Below are 24,296 nucleotides of genomic sequence, written 5' to 3'. Positions count from 1 at the left end.
TAATGCTGACAACAATCTATACTACAAAGTGACTAATGATGGCATCTTGGTTATTGAATTTTTTGTTGATGATATAATCTTTGGAGGAGAAGATGGATTGTGTAAAGATTTTTCTAACAAAATGTAGCAAGAATTTGAAATGTCTATGATTGGAGAGATAAAATTCTTCTTAGGATTGCAGATTTCACAGACTGATAAAGGTATATTCCTATGTCAATCTACGTACTTGAAGGAATCACTAAAGAAATTTGGCATGGAAAACTGTAAACTGGTAAGCACACCTATGACTACAACTAATAAATTATCTTTGAAGGATGAATCAACACCTATCATTCCAACTAGATACAAGTCTATGATAGGAAGTTTACTCTATTTGACACAAACAAGACCTGATATTATGAATGCAGTATGTATTGTTTCAATATTTCAAAGTAATCCTAAAGAAAATCATGAATCAGCAGTGAAAAGGATTTTCCGGTACCTACAAAGCACTACAAATCTTGGTTTATGGTATCCTAGAGATGAAAATTTTGATTTATGTGCATACACAGATGCTAATTGGGTAGGAGATGTGGATGACAAAAAATCACCATTGGCGGAGCATTTTTTCTTGGTAGCAGACTAATTTCATGGTTGAGCAAGAAACAAAGCTGTACAAGTCTATCAACAACAAAATCAGAATATGTTGCAGCAACAACTAACTGTACACAGGTATTATGGATCAAACAAATGTTGAAGGACATAAAGGTAAAATACAAGGAACCTATAACTATTTACTGTGATAATATGGAAGCAATTGATGTATCAAAGAACCCGATATTTCACTCTAAGACTAAACATGTTTCTATCAAATTCAATTTTCTAAAAGAGAATGTTGAAGCAAAAGAAGTGAAATTGGTTTATGTGAATACTAAAGAGCAGATTGCAGATATTTTTACAAAGCCTTTGCCTAAGGAGACTTTTGAATATCTCAGAGAGCAACTTGGAGTCCTAACCCCACCCACTGGTAGAGACTTAGGAAGTTGATGTTTGTCCTCAACTAACATAATTAACAAAGAAATCTTTTATTCCAGCTTTGATGAGGAGAGCTACTTCTCAGGGGGAGTAGTTGGTATTTTATATTTGAAACTGGTTTTTGTAATGCTTTGGAATTTGTTGTCAAAGGGGGAGAGATTGATATGGAAAAACACATTATCCCTTGGGGGATAGATTGTTACTTTGGGGAGAGATTGTTGAAGAGAGTTAACGGTCTCTTTGGGAGATTGTTGGTTTTTGGTTTTTTGGCATTTCTATTTTGGCACTTTGATGGTTTTTCCATCTTGTGTTGCCATCAATGCCAAAGGGGGAGATTGTTGGTATTTTGGATATGTTGATATGGTTTTGTCATTGATGTCAACATCTGTCATCACTTGTCAACACTTATCAGCACTTGGAGATCTTTGGTTATGTTCACCGGCAAGTCAGAGACTTATGCACAGTCAACAGTATTTGGTTCACTGACAGATTATATTGCTCACCGACACTTAGAATGACTTGGAGACTACTTGGTTATGTCGAAGAAATTATTCAATCACTTGGTTTTGGTGATTTGGTTATTTGTTTATTCGGGTTTGCATATTTGTTGTTACCGGCAAATAGGTCTAGGATAAGCACCGACAGACATATCTATTCCAGATCAGCACGACACATTATGGAGATGATTTATTATTATTGTAAATGCATTGAGTAGACATCATGCATCAGATATTGATTTATTTGTAATTGATTTTATTGTAATATCATTTAGTGAGCCGACCTATTCAATTGGTCTTAGGTTATGGTATAAATGTAAGATCTCATTTGTGAGATTGATATGCGATTGGGAAAAAGAATTGTTATAAGGTATATGCAAAAATAAGCAGAGCTATACACGCATACATCATTTGAAGGTTGAAGGAAGGTTTTTGTGAAGGCAATCAGAACTAAACCGGTACTGAATCCAACATATGAAGATGCTATTTTATGTAGTACATTATCATTGGATTTAACCATCCAATTGTAGTCAGTGTGACTCTCATTTTGTGATTGAGCAGTGAGCTCTAGGTAGCTGGGCTTTTTGCATGTGTAGAATCCATATTGTACACACATACTATCTTTAGTAGTATCATTTGATTGTGGGTAACACTTCCCACCGTGGTTTTTCCCCTTATAGGGTTTCCACGTACAAATATTTGTGTTATGTGTTGTGGATGTTGTTGTCTTTCTGTTTCATGCATTAATCTTTAACGGTACTGCAATTAACTGATAAAACTGTCTATCGGTATAAAATTTGGTTTACCGGTATTAAGCATTAATTTTTGGTTAAGTTAATTTTGGTTGAATTTATTGCACTGATTCACCCCTCCCCCCCTCTCAGTTGTCTCCGGGAACTAACACTGGTTCCCTCGGTGGAAACTCCATCCCAACAACAGGCACATGCATTTGCTAAAAGAAAGAAATATTTTTGTGCCTCCTCTTCCAAGAAATGTGCTCCACCAAGGAATCCAACAAGTCATGTCCCTGGTTGTTACTGGTTGTGTTGGTATTTTGTGCTGGCTTTTATTCAGTACTTTGCTGGTTTTTTCGTTGTCTATCCCATTTAGTTTCTTAATGCTTTTGTCTTTTATGGATCCTTTGTAAAGGGTTTCAGGGTCCCTTCAAAACCTGATTTTCCTGTAATAAAAAATAGGTCATGCCAAACCATATGTGGAGAAATTCCCATCAAAGGTGCATAAACAAATGAAACGAAAAAACAAAAATCTAGTTGCACCCTCCTCTTCCACTCCTCCTCAATATGGTAAGAACAAAGAGCCATCAAGTACCCCTTCTTGATGTGCCACCTTCTCGATTCATTTAAGGACTAGGTCCACAACAACAAAAGAAAATGAAGAAACCAAAGCTCCATCTACTGAAACAAAAAAATATTTAAAATGTTGAGGAAGCATAAGGGAGTCCCTCGTATCAATGTCATAAGGGACTAGTCTGAGGAAGAAGAAGAAGAAGAGGACCTAGGCCCATATTTAATTAGAAGGAAATAATCAAAGGTGGAGCCTTTGCAAGACCAATTAGAAGGACATTTTTCATACACTCCATATATCTCACAGACTCCAATACTCCAGGGAGAAATTCCATTGCCTTCCTCCATAGAGTCCTCCTCTCAAGACCCACATCATGATACAATTCACATAGAAACTAACATAGAGGCAAATATCAAGAAGGAGAAAGATCCAGAGCATAAACCCCATGAGGAAGATGAGATAGATAAGTTAGATATCAAGGAAATAACCCTCAAGGTGCAGCCTGAGAATGTGGAGATCCCTTTGGTACAACAACAAGGTGTACCTCATGATGCCCCTCTTGATATTAAAGTTTTTGATGAGGATACCTCAGACACACTGCTTGCAATGCTTGGGAAGGAATTGGGGGAATTAGAGGAAGGGAATAAGGAGATACATCCTCCTGATTCTCAGTAGCGAACATACCAAGCTCAGTTACAAAGTGATAATAGTGCTACAAATGAACCAACACAAGAGAAAAAATTTGAAGAACTAGTACAACAAGTATGCACTAAAGAGCTAGCCAGAGATGATGGAGAAAAGCAAGAGGAGAAGGAAGAATAATGACAACATCAAGAGGAAAGGAATGATTTGCAAGTTATAGGTGCTAGTACTAGCTCCACTCTTCCTTGGCTCGCATGCTCTATTGCTTGTAGGAGAAGAACCTACAAGGAGGTAACATAAGCAGATTTCTCCATATTGGAGAAAACTTTTAAAAATCTTGAAAGTAAGAAACAAGCTCAAAAATTGGCTGTTGTATCAATAGATGAATTTAGGAATTAAAAAGTCCAAATTTCCATCCTACAAGTGGACAAACCAAAGTAGGAGATGACAAAGGTAGATTATCAAATTCAAGAGGTGGATCTAGGTTAAAAAAATAAAGAGGGTGAAAGAATTTGTCTAAGGAAAGCAATAGCTACCATTTTTTGAAGAATGGATAAGGAAGATAAGACAAAAGAAGAGTTAAAGGCACAAAATGTTGAGTTGAAAAGTTATATCAGCCAACTCTTGCGCCCAATTTATTCAACTGCTCCTTCCTCAAGAATTCAAGCCACCTTCACCCATAGTTTGTCTCGAGTCATAAAATTAAAGATTCTTTCATTCTTGTGGCGTTGAGTTAGAGGGTAGAGATAGAGAAGTTGGGAGAAGATGTAATTCATCAAGTTTTGACCAATTATGATCAGCTATAGACTCAAATAGTTGCGTTAAATGATCTCTTGCAAGGGAGTGGAAAAGAGGAAATAAATGTTCAAGATTCCATTCTTTTGTGACAATATTATCTCCCACTACTAAGAAAAATAAAGAAAAAATATTTAAAATTGTTGTATGAAAAGGCGATTTCGGAGGAGGATGTCGATAGAGATACAGTGGTGGAATGGATAAGGGCTACCAAAATGGTGATAGAAGAATATACCAAAGCTCAAGACAAAGTCATTGAGCAAACAAATTATTTTCATTCTTTATTATCTTGTATTGAAAAATTCATTGAGGGTTTGCATGGGACTATTCCAAATGAGAAGCTAGAGAGAGAAGCCGTTGTGACTGTAATTTAGTCTTTTAAGGAGAAAATGTATAAAAATTGTTCTCCACAGGTGATTGAAGAAATGATATCTACAAAGAAACACCTAGAAACAATGCAGGTAGAGCTTCCTTAGTTGGTTGATGCAAATAAGAAATCCAGATCCTTTATGAAGAATCTGATAATAAAGTTAAATTATACAAAATCCCCAGTTGTAGAAGATTTGCAAGTAATGTTGAGGAGTTTTAAACAATATTTTCCCATTGAAATTTGAATTGAGATAGTAGTAGAATAAAATCTCTAAAAATAGAAGTCAAAAGGATACAAGTTTCAAGCTACAGTTCTAAGGCATAAAACTCCCAGTTTTAGTGGGGTCAAATTTTGAAGATAGAGGGATTTCTATTCTTTGTTTTTCACATCTAGGGAATCTAGTTAACTCCCAATTGATTATATGAAGCTAATAAAAGAACAATAGATTCGATTTGTACATTCCTGCAAGAAAAATATAAGTAGTTAGTGGCAGTTCAAAATAGTAGATTCTATAGTACTTTTGCGCAAATTTGACCACCCAAATCAGTTGTCTAGCTTTTGGATAGAGTTTAGGAGAGTCAAGATTTAGTTTAGACTTATTTTTATATAGTTTTTTAGTCAGTTTTATTTAGTTTTGAGTTGTAATTTTGCCTAGAAACCCTAGTTTTGGGTTTGATTATTTCCAGTTCCAAAATATATATAAATCCCTCTTTTGTTTGTAATAGGGCTGTTGGATATTCTGCATAGAAATTCATTAAGATATTTATGTAATTTTGGTGTGATATTTCTACAAATATTTTGTGGAATGTGAATGAAGTTTTTCCATGTTCTGATATTCCAGTTTATGCTTAATGATTCAAATAACTTATGTAGGAGAAACTATAATTCATTGAATAATCAATAGGCGGCGGATAATCTAGCCACAAAAAAATTTGACGAGTGTATTAGGAATTCTATGTTGCATGTGTGCATTCAAGTTGTCTATGCAATGTGATGGATTCTGAAATGATTTTTATATTAATTATTCTCTAGAAGATTGCATTATATTCCCATAAATTGTGTTAATCTGATTTATGGGTATATGGTTTATTGATGTAGTTTTAACTTCCATGCTTTGCATTATTCACTATTTAATGCTCATTGCCTGTTAGATCTTATTTTATGAAATTTACCATCTTCAATCCCAATTAAGTTTTGCAATTTCTTTTCAATCTCAATAATATAGGACAAATATCATAGATTAAAGCTTTCAAAATTTGCATATCATTCATATATTTTCAAAAATACAAAAAATTGCATTTGTGGGAGAGATCACTATATTACCAGTAGTCAAAGTAACATCCCCCCTTGTTTCAACACATTCGTTTATATTGATCTACCTTGTGCGGCTAAGACCTAGCCTTCTGAAACCTTGGAGCATACTTCATGTGCTTTTCAAGAGAGGAGTTTCATTGTGAATCTCCTACTATTGGCCATGCTAAGACCACATTCAATAGGTGGGCTCAAAGATGTAGTGTGTATATGCACCATCAACAAAAAACATTGCGTGTAAAAGGCAAAGAAGACGTGTGAAGATTGACACCAAGTCAACACACCTTCCAATTATCCTCATTAATATATTACACACACCCTCATGAACCAAAATACATAAGTTGGTTTATACCAATTTTCTTTAACCAAACACTTAATATAAACCCAAAAATAAGATATGTAGTCCACCATGAAAGAAACATGGCATGTTAGGAACAAGATCTAATGATCCAAAACAACCTTAAAGCATTAGCAAGATGAGGAATGCATTGTGTTCCTGGGAAAAGTCTTGAAACTACACTAACACTGATTCACAGACATAAATAACACTCATAGAGAAACATCCATCTAACTTATAAACTAAAATATTAAAAATTAGTTTACCATAACCATTCTACTCAAATCCACACAACCATCTGATACACATCCGATACGTCCATATACTTCTAGACAAAGATACTATTCACCAAAGATAGTAATACAATTTTTGGACCAAGCAAAAGACAATGATCCTCCGAAAACACAACATATTATCAATATCAACCATTCAAAACACTTATAGTTGATTTACATAGCATATCCATATAATTTTGAAAGCAACTCATCATATTGTACATAATATATATGTAACTTTATATTATATTACTTATAGGTAAACATATGGACCAACATCCAATCACAACCAAAAGACTCAACTACAATATCATCAGACCATGTGCTTCTACATCACATCACTTTTGGACTAATATCACCAACAACTAGGCCAAACAAACAATTGAATCAGTAGCCAGAACACCAATAAGTTAACCATATTAATGATAGGTTTGACATCAATGACAACATAGGTTCATATGTGCACAAGTGTTGACGATTAGGTCAACAACCTCAAGAGAAAAAGTATCTACTACTCTCTTCACTAATACATTTCCTCTCAACTGATTATAACTTTGGAAGTAGTTGCTCTTATCAGTTTTAGACACCAATGCCCAAATAGAGAAGAATCTAGAATTGGGACTAAATATTGAGCCAAATAAATATTTTCAACTTCTTCCGCTAAATTATATATTCTTTTCTTCTCCTTCCTTGCAGTATGAAAAGTCAATTCAGTGGCAATGTCGCATCTAGGTAGTAACAAGATTCCTGCATTCTTAACCATTTGCTTATGTTTATCTTGAGTAATATCATCTGTATTGAAATCAAATTCTTTTAAAATTTCTTCTCCAATATTTGTGAATTCTACAGGAAACCTCTTACTTATTTCTTCTCTCACTCTCCTCTTATATTCATCTCTCTTTATTGTAAGCACAAAATATTTAAATTCTTTTAATTTAACAATTTTTTTATTATTGGTGAATTGACTATAAGCGAGGGCCCTGATGTCACCAATGTTATCATATGTAATCTTTAAATTTTCAAGTGTTCCACTTGGTAGGATCACTAGAACTATATCCCTTGATGTTTGGCTTGATTGAGAAGGAAGAGGTGAAGATATAATTGGAAAGTGGTGATAGCACTTGTTTTGACACTTCTTGTTCACTTGCTTGAGCTCCCTCTTATTGATCAATTATTTGATTTCCTTTTGCTTTCACTAGTTTCTCAATCATCTTTACCTTCCTAGATAGAGGTTCCCTTTGTTCACCCTTGTCAATAAAGACATCAGGTTGTTTCCCTTATTTTACAATCTCTTTTGAGCAGAGCCTCTGCACTTTCAATCATATTTTCAATTTTGACAAGGTAATTTGTTTCATCACTAAAAACCCCAAGGAAATAATATTTCCTCTTCTTCCTCAACTCTTCTGCCTTTATCACCATGTTCCATTTCCTTCTCCTTTCATAGACTTTTTGATTAGAAGCACAATTTCTAATTACATCTTCTTCATAAAATTCAACAAGAGTAAATTCTAACTTTAAAATTCTCATGAAACCCTCTATATCAAAATTTTGTGCCTTCTCAGACCTCATCCTATACGACTTCAAAAATTTGTAAACCCTCTGAAAACCATCCTTTTTTGTAATATTGAAATTAACAAACTTTCATTGTGTGGGGAATAGGGAATACTTCCTTGTCTTTCTAAAAATAATATAATTAGCTTCATTGAGATGCCAAAGAACTTCTAAAAATGTTATCCTCTAGGGCACAAATTTTTGAAACACATGAGGTTGCACTGGACTTCCATACACTTGAATTATAGTGGCATTGGTGTGGAGATACCTATCTCCCCAATTATGTGAATTCCAAACACACTCCCTCCTCTATATAGGTGAAAAAACTTATAAGATAGGTGTATTACCACTCATATTGTGCTTCCTTTGATTTTTCTTGCAAACCCTAATTTTGTCTATAACTCACTCTAGAACGTGAATTAGCAAATTATGACAAATGCATTGAAATGTGGTGAGGAAAATGGTATGGAATCTATGTTTTATTATTTGTAATAGTCTACTTCTATCATCTTACCATTACTACATTTGTGTGCGAGCTACATCATTAAATTAGTTGTTCTTAGGATTTGGATGCTTGTGTTGATACCTGAGGATTACAAGAAATTAGACGATGGAGATTAAAATATTAATTTTTTCATCAATGTTTTAGATCATGCTTCATGATCCATCATCATGATGAGAAAGCTTGAAAAGAGAAATTTTCATTTCTCTTTTCAAGCTTTCTCATCTTGGTGGATCATGGACCATGATCCAAAATGTTGATGTAAAAATTGATCACACAACTATATCCAGAAGCCATCAAGATAATTTATCATGGATTGTGGAAATTTCATGCATCTAAAGGGGATTAAAAGATTTCATTTGAAAATTAACTCTAGATTTCTTGAAAATTTTGATCTAATCAGGGTATAGCATGTCAGCTTCCACTTGGACACATGTTGTAATATCACTATATCAGGGAGATGACATGGTGGTGGTACTTCTGATAGCATGGGGCCACAAAGGGTTTTAGTGGAGAGTGGAACCTACCACATGCCATAGCTATACTACATTACTAGGGCGACTAAGCTCTAACATCTCCAGTGCAATAGGGGAATGCTCCAATAGGAAGGAAGGTAAGTGCTCCAAATTCTTCTACTTGGTAGCGAGCCCATCCTTGATCCGATGGTCCACATTGCCTCAAAGGTCTAACAAGTCTGACACAAAATTAGGTAGTGGGCAAATAAGACCCATTGATTTGAGCAATAAAGGACTTAGGAAATATTAAACTATAGACTTAGGAAATTTTTTGTAGACCAAGCTAATGGGTGACTACAAAAAAGGGGTTGGCAAAGCACAACTAACAATTCTTAAGGTTACAACTTAAAGACTGACTATCGGTTATTGCAAGTCAATGAAGAAATATAATGCATAGGGTTTAAGACTTGACTTCTAAAATGAAAGCCTAGGGGTTTAGGGTTTTAGGAGGGTTTAGATGCATTTTTAGTCAAAATTTACAAGTTCCATAATAGGGATCATAAATTTCTACACATTATTGAGGATATTAACAAGACTACCAATGAATTGCCATAATTTTATGTTATTCCCAACCTTCTCATAAGATAATATGATGAAAAAGGTCAAAGAATTATTGATTCCCTCCCTTTCCCTTCTCTTATTTAGGATATTAATAAGAAATAAATTACTTGGGGTGAGGAATTAATTCACACACTTATGAAAATGAAGGAAACTCTTCATCAAGTATTAGTATTGGTAATTCTAAATTGTTATAAGGTTTTTCAAATATCCTTATTTGCTTGATTTTATACCTTTTCTATATTGTACTTTAATAGAACGTAGATGGACATGAATAACTTGTTTCATTCATACAAAAGTCATTACATAATACAAATGGAGAGATGTACCATGGGTTGATAAGATAACATCCAAAGTAGGTCTTAGAAAGAGATCATTTTCTTTGGTTCTAGTTTTTACCTCTAGTCCCACAATGAAACCTTATTCATCCCATCCTTCCATATTTTCCTATTTCACTTTGATCCTTTTCATGTACAATTTTTATAGACTTCAAGATTTCCATTCTAGTATCCCATCTTGAATTACACTTTTGATCTCTAGTGCTACATCAAATTCTCACAAAGCGTCTCAATTATTTTTTTGATCATTTATTCTTGAGTAGAGTTTAAGCTAACCACTAGATTTTTTTTCTTCCATCTAGACATCTTGCCATGACCTCTAGCTCCATAAAAAGATCTAGTATTTCTACATATTTCTTCCTTTTCTCCCTTCATCCATTTGTAGTTTCATTGGGCTTCTATATTTCCACCTCACATCTCTTGATCTAACTTCTCATCCTAATTATAGATTTCCTCTATCACTCACTAGGTCTTCCCAAGACACCATTAATGACTAAATTTGACTTCTACAACAAATATAAGAGAATTTTCCTATCTAAGAATTTTCATTTTAAGGGACATACCTACATACCATTTCAATTCTGTATTATATAAAGGTCCAGTTCACCATGAATGTGGTGATCTAGTTGTAGGTATTAATGATTTTTCTGCTAGTTCTATATCATCCATCTCATAGATTCCATAAGATTGCACTTTTATCGCATGCTACATTTATGAATTCCTATTCTTAGTTAAATATTACAATAAATTGGTTGATTAAGTTCATTCTATATATAGGTCTATTCTATAGACAAATGGTTTTTTTTTGTATTTCCACACAACTCCAAGTGTTGAATATTTTCTAGGGTTTAAATTCTTGCGAGTCCATTCACATATAAAGCATCACATTTTATATATAATTAATATTTATAGCCAAATGTCTCCTAAGTCATTTATATATCTTTAGAGGAGCTTATATGTGATTATTTATTGTAACATTCTAGCTTAGGGTTTTTTCTTTCCACATATTTTGTTATTATTATAATAATGATTTAATAAATACTAATATTTGTAATAGAATATTTTTTATTTCATATGGATTGATATAGTTTTGAGAGGGATTATTAAGTATGTTTGACTATTTTATATCATCCATCTAATGTATGTATATGCATGTCTTATATTCTATTTTGATTTGAATGTATTGTTTCTCTTGGTAAACTATGAATATATCAACCATTGTCCTTAGAAATTTATGATCAACCATACACTAAAAAAAAATTAAAAAATCACAAATAGTTTAGGATAACATTAGTAATTTGTATGCACCTTATGATTTAGTGATTCATGTAGGGAAGAATATATAATGACATACAAGAGTTCTTATCCCAAGGAATTATATTATACATATGTTCATCTTGCATTTTCACAATTATGTTCATATAAGATTAAAGGTTTTATGTGCAGAGGGTTAGTATTTGGTCTAGTGACAACCTTTAGGGCAAAGCAAAAATTGGATGCTACTATAACACTTTATTTGATTCATCCTTATATTTAGCTTATCCTAAAGTGAAGGAGAAAAAATCCACTCTTAGAAAGTCACCTTAAAATAATCACATTCTATTGATGAAATGAAAAATCACCCTTTAGGACAACATTTATCTAGCTGTGAAGTGAATTAATTCTTATACGAGCTTGGAAAATGATTTTGGGACCCAAAAGAATGACACTATTGTTGAGGATATTTTAGTTGGTACTAAGTAAGAGGTGATTAGAAATTTTTATTGAAGTTATCGATAATTTAATGGTAAAATTTTATTTGTGGAATGTAATTTGGTAGCCCATTAACTTATACCAATATATTGACAATAAGGATGTAAGTTATTGTTTGGTACTTTGGATCTTCAGTTACTAAAAAATTTATTGTCTTTTAAATGAAGAGTGGCGATTCTATCTTATTCAAATCCAAACTCGCCAACATAGAAAGTCTTGAAGATGTAAACAATGTAACCTAAATACCAACAAGGATGAGAATAAACTCATACTAGGAGACAAAAAATAATGTGAAAATATGAAAGCTTTCAAAGTCATTTATACCTACCTATAAAGATCCAAAGGTTGGAATATTAGGTAAGACCAACTCATTCATGGATTCAAGACATTAATACAAGTGCATAATTATAAATTTAAATTTAATAACATAAATCATAACATATATAAAAATAAAATGATTTTATTATGAGTTTAAAAGAAGGGATGAGATTATTGGTATAAGTAATGTGAAAAAAGTGACTGATGCATATATACAAAGTCATTACATGAAGTATCAAGATATGAAAATATACATTGAGGGCCACCATCCCACACACACACACACACACACACATATATATATATAATCTTATGGTAGTAATTGAATCACATGAAGATTAGATATAAAGCTATGGTATAGTTATTGGTAGAATAAATATGGATAGAATCCTTGATGCATGCATGATATATTATCAATTAGATATTAGGATTTGAAAGAACATTTTTTAATCTAGATCTAACTTCTCCCAACCTATTGTACAAAAATAAATTTAAATAATATTTGTAAAAGTTCAAGTTGTTAAAAACTCAAAGTGATATATTTGAGCATGTGGCCACCCTTTTAATAACAAAGGCGAAAGAGTTCCCTTATGATGATCATGTAGAGGAATATACTAATGAGTATGGTTAGTGTGGTGCATATGACTAGGACTCCATGGGAGGATAAATTGAATATAATGACTATGATGAAACTAATCCAACCTTTGTGTGTGACTATAATTCTAATTTAAATTAGTATTGATTTTTCAACTCATAATTTTCAAACATCTAAGATAAATCATGAAATAGAGGTAAGAAAAATTCAAGCCATTAAACCAAGGCATAAAACCCCATTTGCAATAGTAGTGTAAATTTAAAATGGATACTAGATAATAAGTAAGCATGTGCATGCATAAGGTAATTCTACTATTGGTAGATCATATGGAAATGACATGAATAGTAGCAAGGAGAAGCAAAGAGTAAATAATGAGACAAGGAAAATTATGTAGTAGAAGATAATGGAGAAGAATCTATTACAATAATGTATAATAAAGAAGAAAGACATGCCAAAATCTCATGAACATGTTGTACCATCAATTAATACAAATATTCCAAAAGGAATGATTCTAAATGATAAGGCACAACTCGTTCAGTTCTAACTATTATAAGAATAATGTGTAGACAAATAGAAGAAGGAAGAATCAAATGATAATGATTTTCCTTTTTATATTCCAAATGTTCCTTTCATTCTTAGTGTAAATGATGATAATCCCACATGATCAAATGGACCTACGATTTTTATCACAAAATAGAGTTAAACCTACATAGGGAGGAGCAACCATTACACATTGTTGAGGGAAAATAAAAGACTATTAATAAAGTGCCATACTTTAATGTTGGTCTTGAACTTCTCATAAGATACCATGAAAAATAAGATCAAGGAATTATTGATTCTTTCATTTTCCCTACTCTTGTTGAGGATATGAATGCAAAATAAATCACTTGGGGGTGAGGAAGAAGCTAAATTTACATTTGTAAAAACCAAGGAAGCTATTTATTAAGCATTTGTGTTGGGAAGCTTATATTATTCTAATATTTTAGAATCATCTTTCTTTTCTCCACTATGCAATTTTTCTACACAACATGTTTCAATTATCAATAACTCATTTCATGATGATGAATGGAGGTATGCACAATGTGATGTCAATATTTGAAGAAGTTGTTGGTAATAGCTTTTCTGAGTTGGTTTATAAGGTAAATGATATTATGTCAATCAACATAGGGATGCCAATGCATATGATGTTGCATAATGTTGACAAAGAAAGATATGGTTATATCCCTCAAGTAGTAATTGAATTTACATAAGTAGTTGATGATAGAAGGATTTTACAAGGTAAAATATTATCACACAAGAAAAAAGTAGGCATCTATAAATGATAAGAAGGTTCTTCAAGGATATGACCAAGATGGAAATATGATATTCAAATGAAATTATGGGTAAAATATTATTATATCTAATTATTGAACTATTATTATACTTGATCTTGGATTGAAGACGGTCTCTACTCATTGTCAACCTAGTGTTGAAATTCTCGTGGCCCTAAGCACACTTGACATACTATGTAGAGCTAAAGTATTTTTAATTAGGGGAAATATACGAGTTTTTACTTCTTATAGATAAGTCCATATAAATATTTAAAATATGATCCTCCTAGGGATTTAACATGAAAATATCATAATGGGCTACTGATGATGCTGAAATTGGAAAACTATTTCTTGAATCTCAAAAGCGCAACCATAAGGAAAGATTAAAGAGATGAAAATCCAACATCATTCCAAGAGAATAATTCCTCTAAAATGAATAAAACTGAAATAAACAAACAAAAATATAAAAAATGCATTCAAGAGATGCTTGATTCCCTTGTTTTCCTATCTACTAAGATCCAGCGTGATAAAGATTTTGCACTCAGATTTTCACAATACACAAGAGGCTATGGAAGAATGGAAATGGTTGATTGATCAATATTATTGAAAAATGACTATGAATTCTATGAATTCATAAAAGGACTAAGTATGCAAAAATGATTCCAAAACAACATCACGACCTCCAAGTTTCAAGAAGCAAGAGAGACTTGAAAGAGAGGGGAGGAATGTATTTATAGGTATCCTCATGGGTGATCCCAATGTTAGGAAGGATGTGGGATAAATGAGTGAGATAAAGGTAAAGTGTTGTTTATCCCACATTTTTTGGGTTTATGTAATTGGTGTGGGGTGGAAGGATATACAAAAAAATGAATCTAGGAAATGGTAGAGATGGAGATAAATAGGAATGAATTTATGAGAGGAGTTTAATGATTTAGATAAATGAAATGATTTAATGAATTAATTAAATAGATAAAAATAGTAATGAATAAATTAAATAGACAATAATACCTATTTAATTAATAGAAGAATTAGGATGATTATGAGGATAAATTTTTATGTGTCTACATTTTTCCCCTCTTTGAGACAATGCAACTTGTCACATTGTTTCAAAGAAAAAATGATTAATTGATACATGCCCCAAGGATATCTAGGCAAGGACGATGATAAATATGATATGCCCCCTCAAGGGATTGATCGAATAGATTGATATCTTAATAGATTATGAGAAAAAAAAAACTATGATGATTGATATTACGTGAATGATTAAGCTAGGATGCACATTTGATGAAAATGCACAATTGAGAAGTGTAACTGAATAATGGATGAAAATGATCAATATAGCCTAATTGATAAGTTGATTAAGCTGATTGAGATTGATGCTAGCACAAGATAAGTTGGTACAATGATTGATTGATTGATCAGGGAGCAATAGGATCCCTTGATAGGAAGCAAGTTGATTGATTTTATATTGAAATTAAGAGACATGTATCAATTGGATAAAGTGATTGATTAATATTTGAGATAAGGAGGATGAAGAATGATGATCAAGGGAAACTTATGAAAGAAATGATTGATACAAAAGGGATATGATTGTGATGAAGGAAATGGATGATGAGAAAGGAATATGAAAGTGATAAAGAAAATGGATGATAAGAAAAGATATGAAAGTGATGAAAGATGAAAGAAAAAATATGAAGTGATCAAAATTCTTATTCTTTTAAAGTGCTTGTATCATAATTGAGTTTATTATGGAAAAAGGATTAACTCATCTGTATATGGATTAGATCCAAATGAATCAACATACCAATTGCATGTAGGAAGACACATCAAATAGTTAAGGAATACCCCAATTCACATGAGACCCATACGTCCTCAATGATATTAGACAATCATGTCCTAAGATGAGGCATCCTATTAATAAGGAAAAATCCACAGGCAACAAACAAGTGAACATGCCCCATCCTCAACTTTCTAGTCAAAGACATCTCGGAGCTAAAATCTCTAGTCAAAGATATCCCAGAAAAGATAAAAGACATGTCAGCAAAGATAAAATTAAAAAAACAATAAAAAATATACCAAACAAGTAGACATCATGTTTCATGCAAGAATGATTCTTATCACAATTTGTTTTGAATAGATATTATTATGTTTGCTCGATCGTAATCTGATCATGTCATGATTTTGCTAAAACCCCAAAGCTGCATTTTTTGTCAATCTAAAAATGTACTCGCAAAATGGGTGCTTTTATTATGAAGCAAAGGTGAAGTGATACGGTTGATGGAGCAAGTGAAATGTTATTGTGATTTATAAGTAAAAATATAGACGAAGATAATAGTTCCTCCAATTGCAAGATGCCAAATATCCCAACCCACTGCTAAGGTTGAGGAGATGCCCCAGTGAGGGAAAGGAGGGAAGAGAAAATTCACTACACATGGTGTTGGTTTCCCAACTTTCACCATGGTACTTTCCCAGAGCACCTATTTGCTAGGTTTTCACTATAGGGTGAATGATTTCTCTTTACTTTTTATTGCTTTAAAAAAAAAACTCTTTTTTTCATGACATTTTATGATTTTTTTTTTCCATTTTTTCAAGACCTTTTATGCGTTTTTTTTTAATTTTCATTTTTTAGGACTCTCTCTCTCTCTCTCTCTTTTCATTTTTTAAGACTTTTAAATAAATGCCCTCAAATGATTAGGTATAAAACTTACGAAGGTGAATTCTATTGATCAAATCTTCAAGTGTTTCACCTTCTAAAGTAGCCATTTGATATAGTCTTGATCCATACACAACAATAATGATGTATGAACCTGGCTAGATAAATTCAAACTTTCCCTTTTTCTCTCTGTCTCATTGATTTTTTAGATTCTCCTTAAGGAAAAGTTCACCATCTTCAAATGCGCATGACTTAATTTTGTGGCTGTAATTTTTGCACAAGCATTGTTGGTATTCTTTGTGGTGATTGAAGGCATTTTATCTTTGTTCATCCAACATTTCTTGCTCATGCAAGCGGGAGAATCTGTAGTCTTCATCACTAATCAGATTGCACAAATAGACCCATAAGGAAGGTATCTTGACTTTAATAGGCAATATGGCTTCAACGCCATAGACAAGGGTATATGGGTTGGCACTTGTGGGAGTGCAGATGCTTGTGCGATAAGCTCACAAGGCATGATTCAACTGAATATGACAGTTACGACCAACTTCATTGACTATCTTTTTGAGAATTTTTAGGAAAATTTTATTAGAAGCCTTAGTCTGGCCATTACCTTGAGGATAGTATGGTGTTGAAAAATGGTGTTGAATGTGGAACTTCTCATATAGCTCATAGACATGCTGGACGACCATTGTTTGTGATGATATAAAGGGCGACATTATACCAACATATTATGTAATTGTGGATGAAGGTGACATTTTGTTTACCAGTGACCTAGGTGAAAGAAACAAATTCAATCCATTTTGTGAAATATTTTGTAGTAGTAATGATGAATTTATGATTATTGGATGAAGGTGGATAGATTTTTCTCACGAGGTTGAGTCCCCACTGATAGAAGGGCCAAGAGGTAACAATGGGTTGTAATTATATTACAAGAACATTAATCAAGTCTCCATGTATCTGGCATTGCTTGCATTTCTTGACAAACTGATAAGCATACTTTTCGATGGTAGGCCAGTAGTAACCAGTGCACAAGAGTTTCTTAGCTAGGGTACGACTGCTAGAATGTGCCCCGCATATACCTTCGTGCACCTCTCACAAGGCAGTGTTGACCTTGTCACACTCAAGACATCTAAGTAAGGTACCATTGAGACCATGAGGATATAGGATATCGACTAAAATGATATAACATGAAGCACGACATATCAAGGTTTTATGGGATTTACTGGATAAGTGAAGTGGTAGGGTGTTTCCAAGTAAATAGGCATAGATGTCTCCATACCACTAGGAATCAGGACCAATGATCTTGGCTAACTGATATTCTTTGGTGAAGGCATTTCAAGTATGACTTTGACTTTGGCAAGGTCAGATTCAATTCCCTTATATGAGACAATGTATTCAAGGATCTTCCCAGAGGTTACCCCAAAGACACATTTCTTTGGATTCAATCTCACCTTATATTTCTCTAATGGTGTGAAGATCTTGTCCAATATTTCCAAATGTCCATATTTGGTCGAAGATTTCCCAAGCAAATCATCTACATAATCTTCCAAATATTATGCATCATTTCATGAAAGATAGTGGTCATTGCACATTGATAAGTAGCTCTCACATTTTTAAAACCAAAGGGCATGACATTCCAATAGAAATTTCCCCAAGGACAAGTGAATGTTGTCTTGATCTAATCCTCAAGATTAATTTTGATATGATTGTTTCTTGAAAAACCATCCATGAGGGATAACATCTCATTCCCTACTATTAAATCCACTATTATGTCAATATTTAGAAGTGGGAAGTCATCTTTAGGACAAGCTTTATTTAAGCCCCTCATGTAGACACCTAAAATTGTCCTCTTTAATTAAATGAATATTTTATTTATTTAATTATTTTACCCTAAGTCTTATATTAATTAGATAAATATTTATTTATTTAATTAATTCATTTAGCTTCTTCTAGCCCTTTTCTAATTTAAATAAATACTTTTATTTATTTAATTGGTCCCACTTCTGATTTATTTAATTAATTCATTAGCTTTTTCTTCTAAGACACATGTCATTTATCTCTTAATCCTCTCCTACCTACCCCCTTCATTATTTTATTATTTTTTCTACCTGCCCTTTAATCCTAGCTGACCATTTATCCTCGTCACCTTTTAATCTTATCCCTCCATTTTTAAAGTGTCTTCTATACAAGAGGATACTTCCTTCATTATCAACCCTAATCAATGCGTCTAATCAATCTTATGCAATCAAGCCTTCTTGCAATCAAGTGTCTTTCAACCACAATTTGTTCTTTATTGAGCTCTTGTGCACACATAAAATCTGAGAGCAAATATATTAAACAAGATCAATGGAGATTGAAACCCTACTTGACATGTGAATGGTAATATTGTTCATTTTGTTGATTTACATGATCTTAGGTATCTTCATTGGTGTATGGTGAATGTTTGGTTGTAGGACTTAGATTATCGTGGTTGGATCCTTAGGTTTTTACAATAGTTTTCATCATCATTTTTCACCATATACATTTTGGCATGCTCAGTGGGACTCTTGTCCCTTTTATTTTTAACATCTTGTTTGCAGATCTAGTTTTTTTGTGAAGTTGCAGGTCGTATTTGCGATGATTATGATTTATTCCGTGTCTGCAATTGATTTTTCTATGTCTGTGTTCTGCTTCCACGTCTGTGATCCTTGTTTTCACATTTTTGTTTCTTTGCTGGTTTTGCAGGTCCCAGATCTCGAAAGAGCGTCTGTGCATAATATTATCGCGTCTGGGATGGATATTTTTGCGTTTCTACATTTTTGTTTGTTGCAGGTGTAGGTTTTTTAGAAAACGCGTTAGTGACTCATATTATTGCGTTTCTGCTCAGAAACTGTGTCTGCATTCCCTATTTTCGCATCTCTATTTATATCATGTTTTGCAGGTTCCATATCTTTGAAATCTTGTCTGTGTCTCACATTTTTGCATTTGTGTTCAAAACTTGCATTTGAGTTTGATATAACCACATTTTTGTTTTTAGTTTTTTAGTATCTTTTTCCTTTTTTTAGGGTTTCTTGATTTGGTTTTGGCCTAACCCCTTGCATTGAACTAACAGAGTGGTGCAATTGTTTTGAAAATAACAAATGTCATATTGTTGAAGGCCTCCCCTTTCACATTTGGATTTGGATTTCTAAAATTTACATAACTTTTGTACTTGTAGGTGGGGGTAATTTATCAAAACTACTAATCATTTGTTGTAGGGGTAATCTAGGTACGTGTCTTTGGATTTTTAGTTTAATTAGTGTCACATATTTTTTATTTTGGGTTAAAGAAGTTGTTTGAAGTGTTTGGTGCGCTTTGCACATTTTATGTTTATAACCCTAGAGTTGATAACAAAAGTATCCTTTCCCCTCACCTTCCATTGGACTTGGGTGTAAGTGAAATTTCCATCATCTTCTATTTAGGTAGGAGGGCCTATCTCCTGGGTAGCCCATAAGGCCAAGTGAGAGAGTATGACCCAAGCGGTACTTCTTCTACCCGCTATATAAATTAATACGTTAGGTGAAAGCCGCGATGACTTGGTAATGTGTATCTACACCAATGTTTCTCCCTAGTATCCACACTTGTGTTGGATGCATTAAAAATCCTCTTTGGGGATTAAGAGTGGGTTTTTAAATGAGCTGCCATCGCATGGGTAGCCACCAAGAACTGCAAAATTTCCCTCACTAAACACCTTTATTGTAGAGGCCAAAAATCCTTACATTTGATGATTTAGGGAGTTCAGATAGTACCTCGTAGATACCTCTCATGTACCTTTTCATGTTGAGACAAGAATCCCTCATTTGATCTTTGATCTTTTGAGGTAAGAGAATCTGGTATACTTGAGAATTGAGTGCTGTGGTGGGGGAGCCAATGCTACTAGAATCTCTAGTTGTCCTCTTGTTTGAGGTATTTCTATGTCACGGGGGCCCCATTGAATGGTTTCTCTTTCCAGCCTAGGTTGTGCATGTTTTCAAGTGTCTTCAAGTTGTACTATACCAGTGGAAATATTTTGAACTACACAAAAACATTTTTGGACAAACACACCTTCAGACATTGTGTCTTCATTGTTTTCTATGTTTTCTTGCCACAAAAAACATTCAACATTAAGATTTGGTCACATTCAACAAGTTCACATTTAGACAAAATCAACCATTTTATCCAAAACAGTGTTTGTGATAGTTTAAACTGCGTCGGGGTTGGGAAATCGTGTCTGCGTAGAGAAGAATCATGTCTTTGTCTCAGAGAATCAACATTATCAATGTAATAGATTGAAACTGCATCTTTGTTCGTTGAAATCACGTCTGGGTTGGGAAACCGCATCTGCGTAGAGCAGAATCACATTTTTGTCAGAAAGAAAAAACATTGTCAAAACAACAATTAAAACTCTGTCTGTCTCATAAAACCACTCTTGAGTTGAAAAATCAAGTTTGTGCAGAACAATTCTGCATTTGTGTTTCAGAACAAATTGGAAAAGAGAAAATGGGCTTAAGTTTTGAGATTTAAAGAGATTTTAAGGCATTTCCTATAGGGCTTAATCATTTTTAGTGAACTAGTCTTGGTCTTACATTTGTTCACCATTTGCCTTCATTTGCAATCCCTCATACACATTTTTCAAAGTAGAGTCAAAATGTTGCTTTATTATCCTCATCATATCTTGCAAACCTATTACAACATATCTCTAAGTGGTTCCCGCATCAGATCCATCATCTTAGGGTCCCATTTGGTCCTCTTTAGTTAAGGTCAACTTACCTCATCAAGAGATCTATCATCTCTTTGGAAGCCACACCTTGCTTTAGATCACATATATCTTGAACCTACATTTTTGGACATTATAAGATAACCCTAGATTCTTTCCATCCCAAATCCTTTCTTGGTCTTCCATAGTCTTCACATTCCTCCCATGTTTCATTTTTAGCCAAGGTCAAGTTCATGGTTGAAACCCATTCCCAAAGTTCTAGAAGAGAATCCGAAGAAGCTCTAAGATCTCTCAACATGAGTACATATGAGTTTGATGGAGATGAATTTTACAACCCATTTGACAATCACAATAATATAACAGACAATGCAAATGCATATATCACTTCCGCATACATTGAAGAGAATATCATAGATCCAAGGTTCAATAGATTGGTTAAGGAAATCATGAGAAGAGATAGACAATACTTATTTCAAGTCATGGCACAAAGTGGAATGAAGCTACCTCACGATTTTGATGCATCTCAAATTATAGAGGAGGACCCTAGTCAAGGAAATTACACAAATGCAAATCCTAGAGGAAATAATGGTGGTAATAGGAGAGAGAATTTTGTGCCCGAGTCACCTTCATCCTTATTTCAAAAATTGGAAGTTCCCAATACCTATGCTCATGCAAATTTCACTAGGAACTCTCATGAACAACCCCACAGTTGTCTTTTCCCATGGAGAAGAAATACTAGTACACATGACCATGAAAATACCCAAGATCATACCAATACATATAATTATACTCAAGCAAACATTCAAAATCATGACACGAGGAGACCTCATGTCAGATTTGGGGGCAATATCCAAGATCATTCCTATGATACCTCCCATCCTCATGGTCATGACATGTATAGACCTAGGTCAAGTGCTCCTCATTATAATACCATACCAAGTGGTCCATATCCAAGCTATGCCTATTTTACTCCTCCATATGAACACATCTATGATCAATACCATCCATACATGAATTGTATCCCTCCTCCTCCTCCTGGTGGCTCAGGCATGGGACTAGCTCAAAGAGAAAATACACCACCCAAGAATGAATTGCAACAACAAATCAAGGATTTTCAAAAGCAAATGGTGAACATGAATATACCAAAGCAACAATACACAATGAAAGACACATGTCCTTACCTATTTGATAGAAGTATTCCAATACCTCCATTTCGTCCACATTTTGTGACACCAAAATTTGACAAGTATAGAGGCAAGGGAGATCCTAAGGCACACATAAGAGAATTTTTCACAACTTGCATTGAGGTAGCAGGAGAAGAAACATACTTGATGAGATTGTTCCCACAAAGCTTAGGTGGACAAGCTATGGAATGGTTCTCCCAACTTCCACTTGGAATTAAGTCATGGAGTGATTTAGAAAAAGCTTTCATACAACATTGAAACAAATGTGCCAGTAACTACCTTGTGCCATACTAAGCAGAAAAATGGGGAATCTTTTGCTTCATTTTTATAGTGATGGAGAGGTCTTGTTAGTCTATTCTCTTGTGATATCCCACAAAAACAAATGGTAGAAATGTTCACTCAAAACGTCAACAAGGAAATTGGATATGAACTAAGAAACACTTGTTTATCTACTTTCAAAGAGGTCATTGAGAAAGGATTGGCAACATAAAAAGTCCTTATTGAACAAAGTTTCATAAATATGTTCAAAGAAAATAAAGAGGAAGCAAATGGGAAAGACAAGCCCCACATTTGGAACAAAAATAAGAACACAATCAATGATGGGGTAGTAGATGCAAATGTTGTATAACCAAAAATGACTTTCCCCAGTGCAAGCTCATCTAATAAGAACAATCAAGTGAACACTCAAAGGCCATAAAAGCCTTGAAGTAAATACAATCCATTGGGAGAGCCAATTGAGACAACATTCAAGAAATTGGTTGCAAACAAGATCATAGCACTACCAGATAATCCACCTTATGAACCAAAAGTGAAACCTGCATGGTGGAATGATGACGAGTATTGTGAGTATCACAAGAGAAAAGGACACACAACTAGAAATTGTCACAAATTGAAGGATGTTATACAAGACCTTATTGACAAGGGCAACATAGAAGTTGACGGCCATACCTCCAATGAGGAACATGTGATGTTTAAGGAGCCATTTTCTAAACATGATAAAGGAAAAGCTAAAATAAATAATCAACCAATTATACTAAGATGTCCTATGATTATGAATCAACTGTTAACCACATCTCAACGGATAATTATGTTTCTACCATTATCATAAAGGAAAAAACTCCCGAAGGTTCTACCCAAAGGAGTAAAGTTGTTTTAAAAGGTATTGGATCATCTTCTTCATCCTCCAAAGATGAAACCTCCAAATGTAATGTCATAACCCATCAAGGTAAAGTCACCTTGTAAGGGGTTCCATCCAAAACCACAACCTCATCATCTACCAAAAATGAGTATGACCTTGTAGATCAATTAGGGAAGACACCCAATCTCATTTTCATCCTTGAGAGTTTACACATATCCCCCTCACATAAGGACATTCTTGACAAAACCTTGAGAGAAACCTCCATACCCACTGATTTGAACATGGACCAGTTTCAAGCCATGGTGGGATACCTTTCCACTCTGCATTGCCTTACATTCACAAAAGTTGATGATGTATCCCTATCCCAACCACAAAATGCACCTCTCTACATCAAAGCCTTTCTCCATAAAATTCCTACCAAATGAGTCTTCATAGATGGAGGAGCAGGCCTGAACATTTATACATTGAATACTATTAAACAATTGGGATATTCTGAACAAATTATAAATCCAAAGAACAAGATCACCATAAAATCATATGATGACGAAGAACTCTCATCCAAAGGAATAGTCACCTTACCTCCTAGAATTGGGCTAGTCAAAAGAGATGTGGTTTGTCA

This window comes from Cryptomeria japonica, chromosome 4 (assembly GCF_030272615.1).
Source record: "Cryptomeria japonica chromosome 4, Sugi_1.0, whole genome shotgun sequence".
Classification (NCBI taxonomy): domain Eukaryota; kingdom Viridiplantae; phylum Streptophyta; class Pinopsida; order Cupressales; family Cupressaceae; genus Cryptomeria; species Cryptomeria japonica.
Note: the sequence above shows the minus strand (reverse complement) of the source record.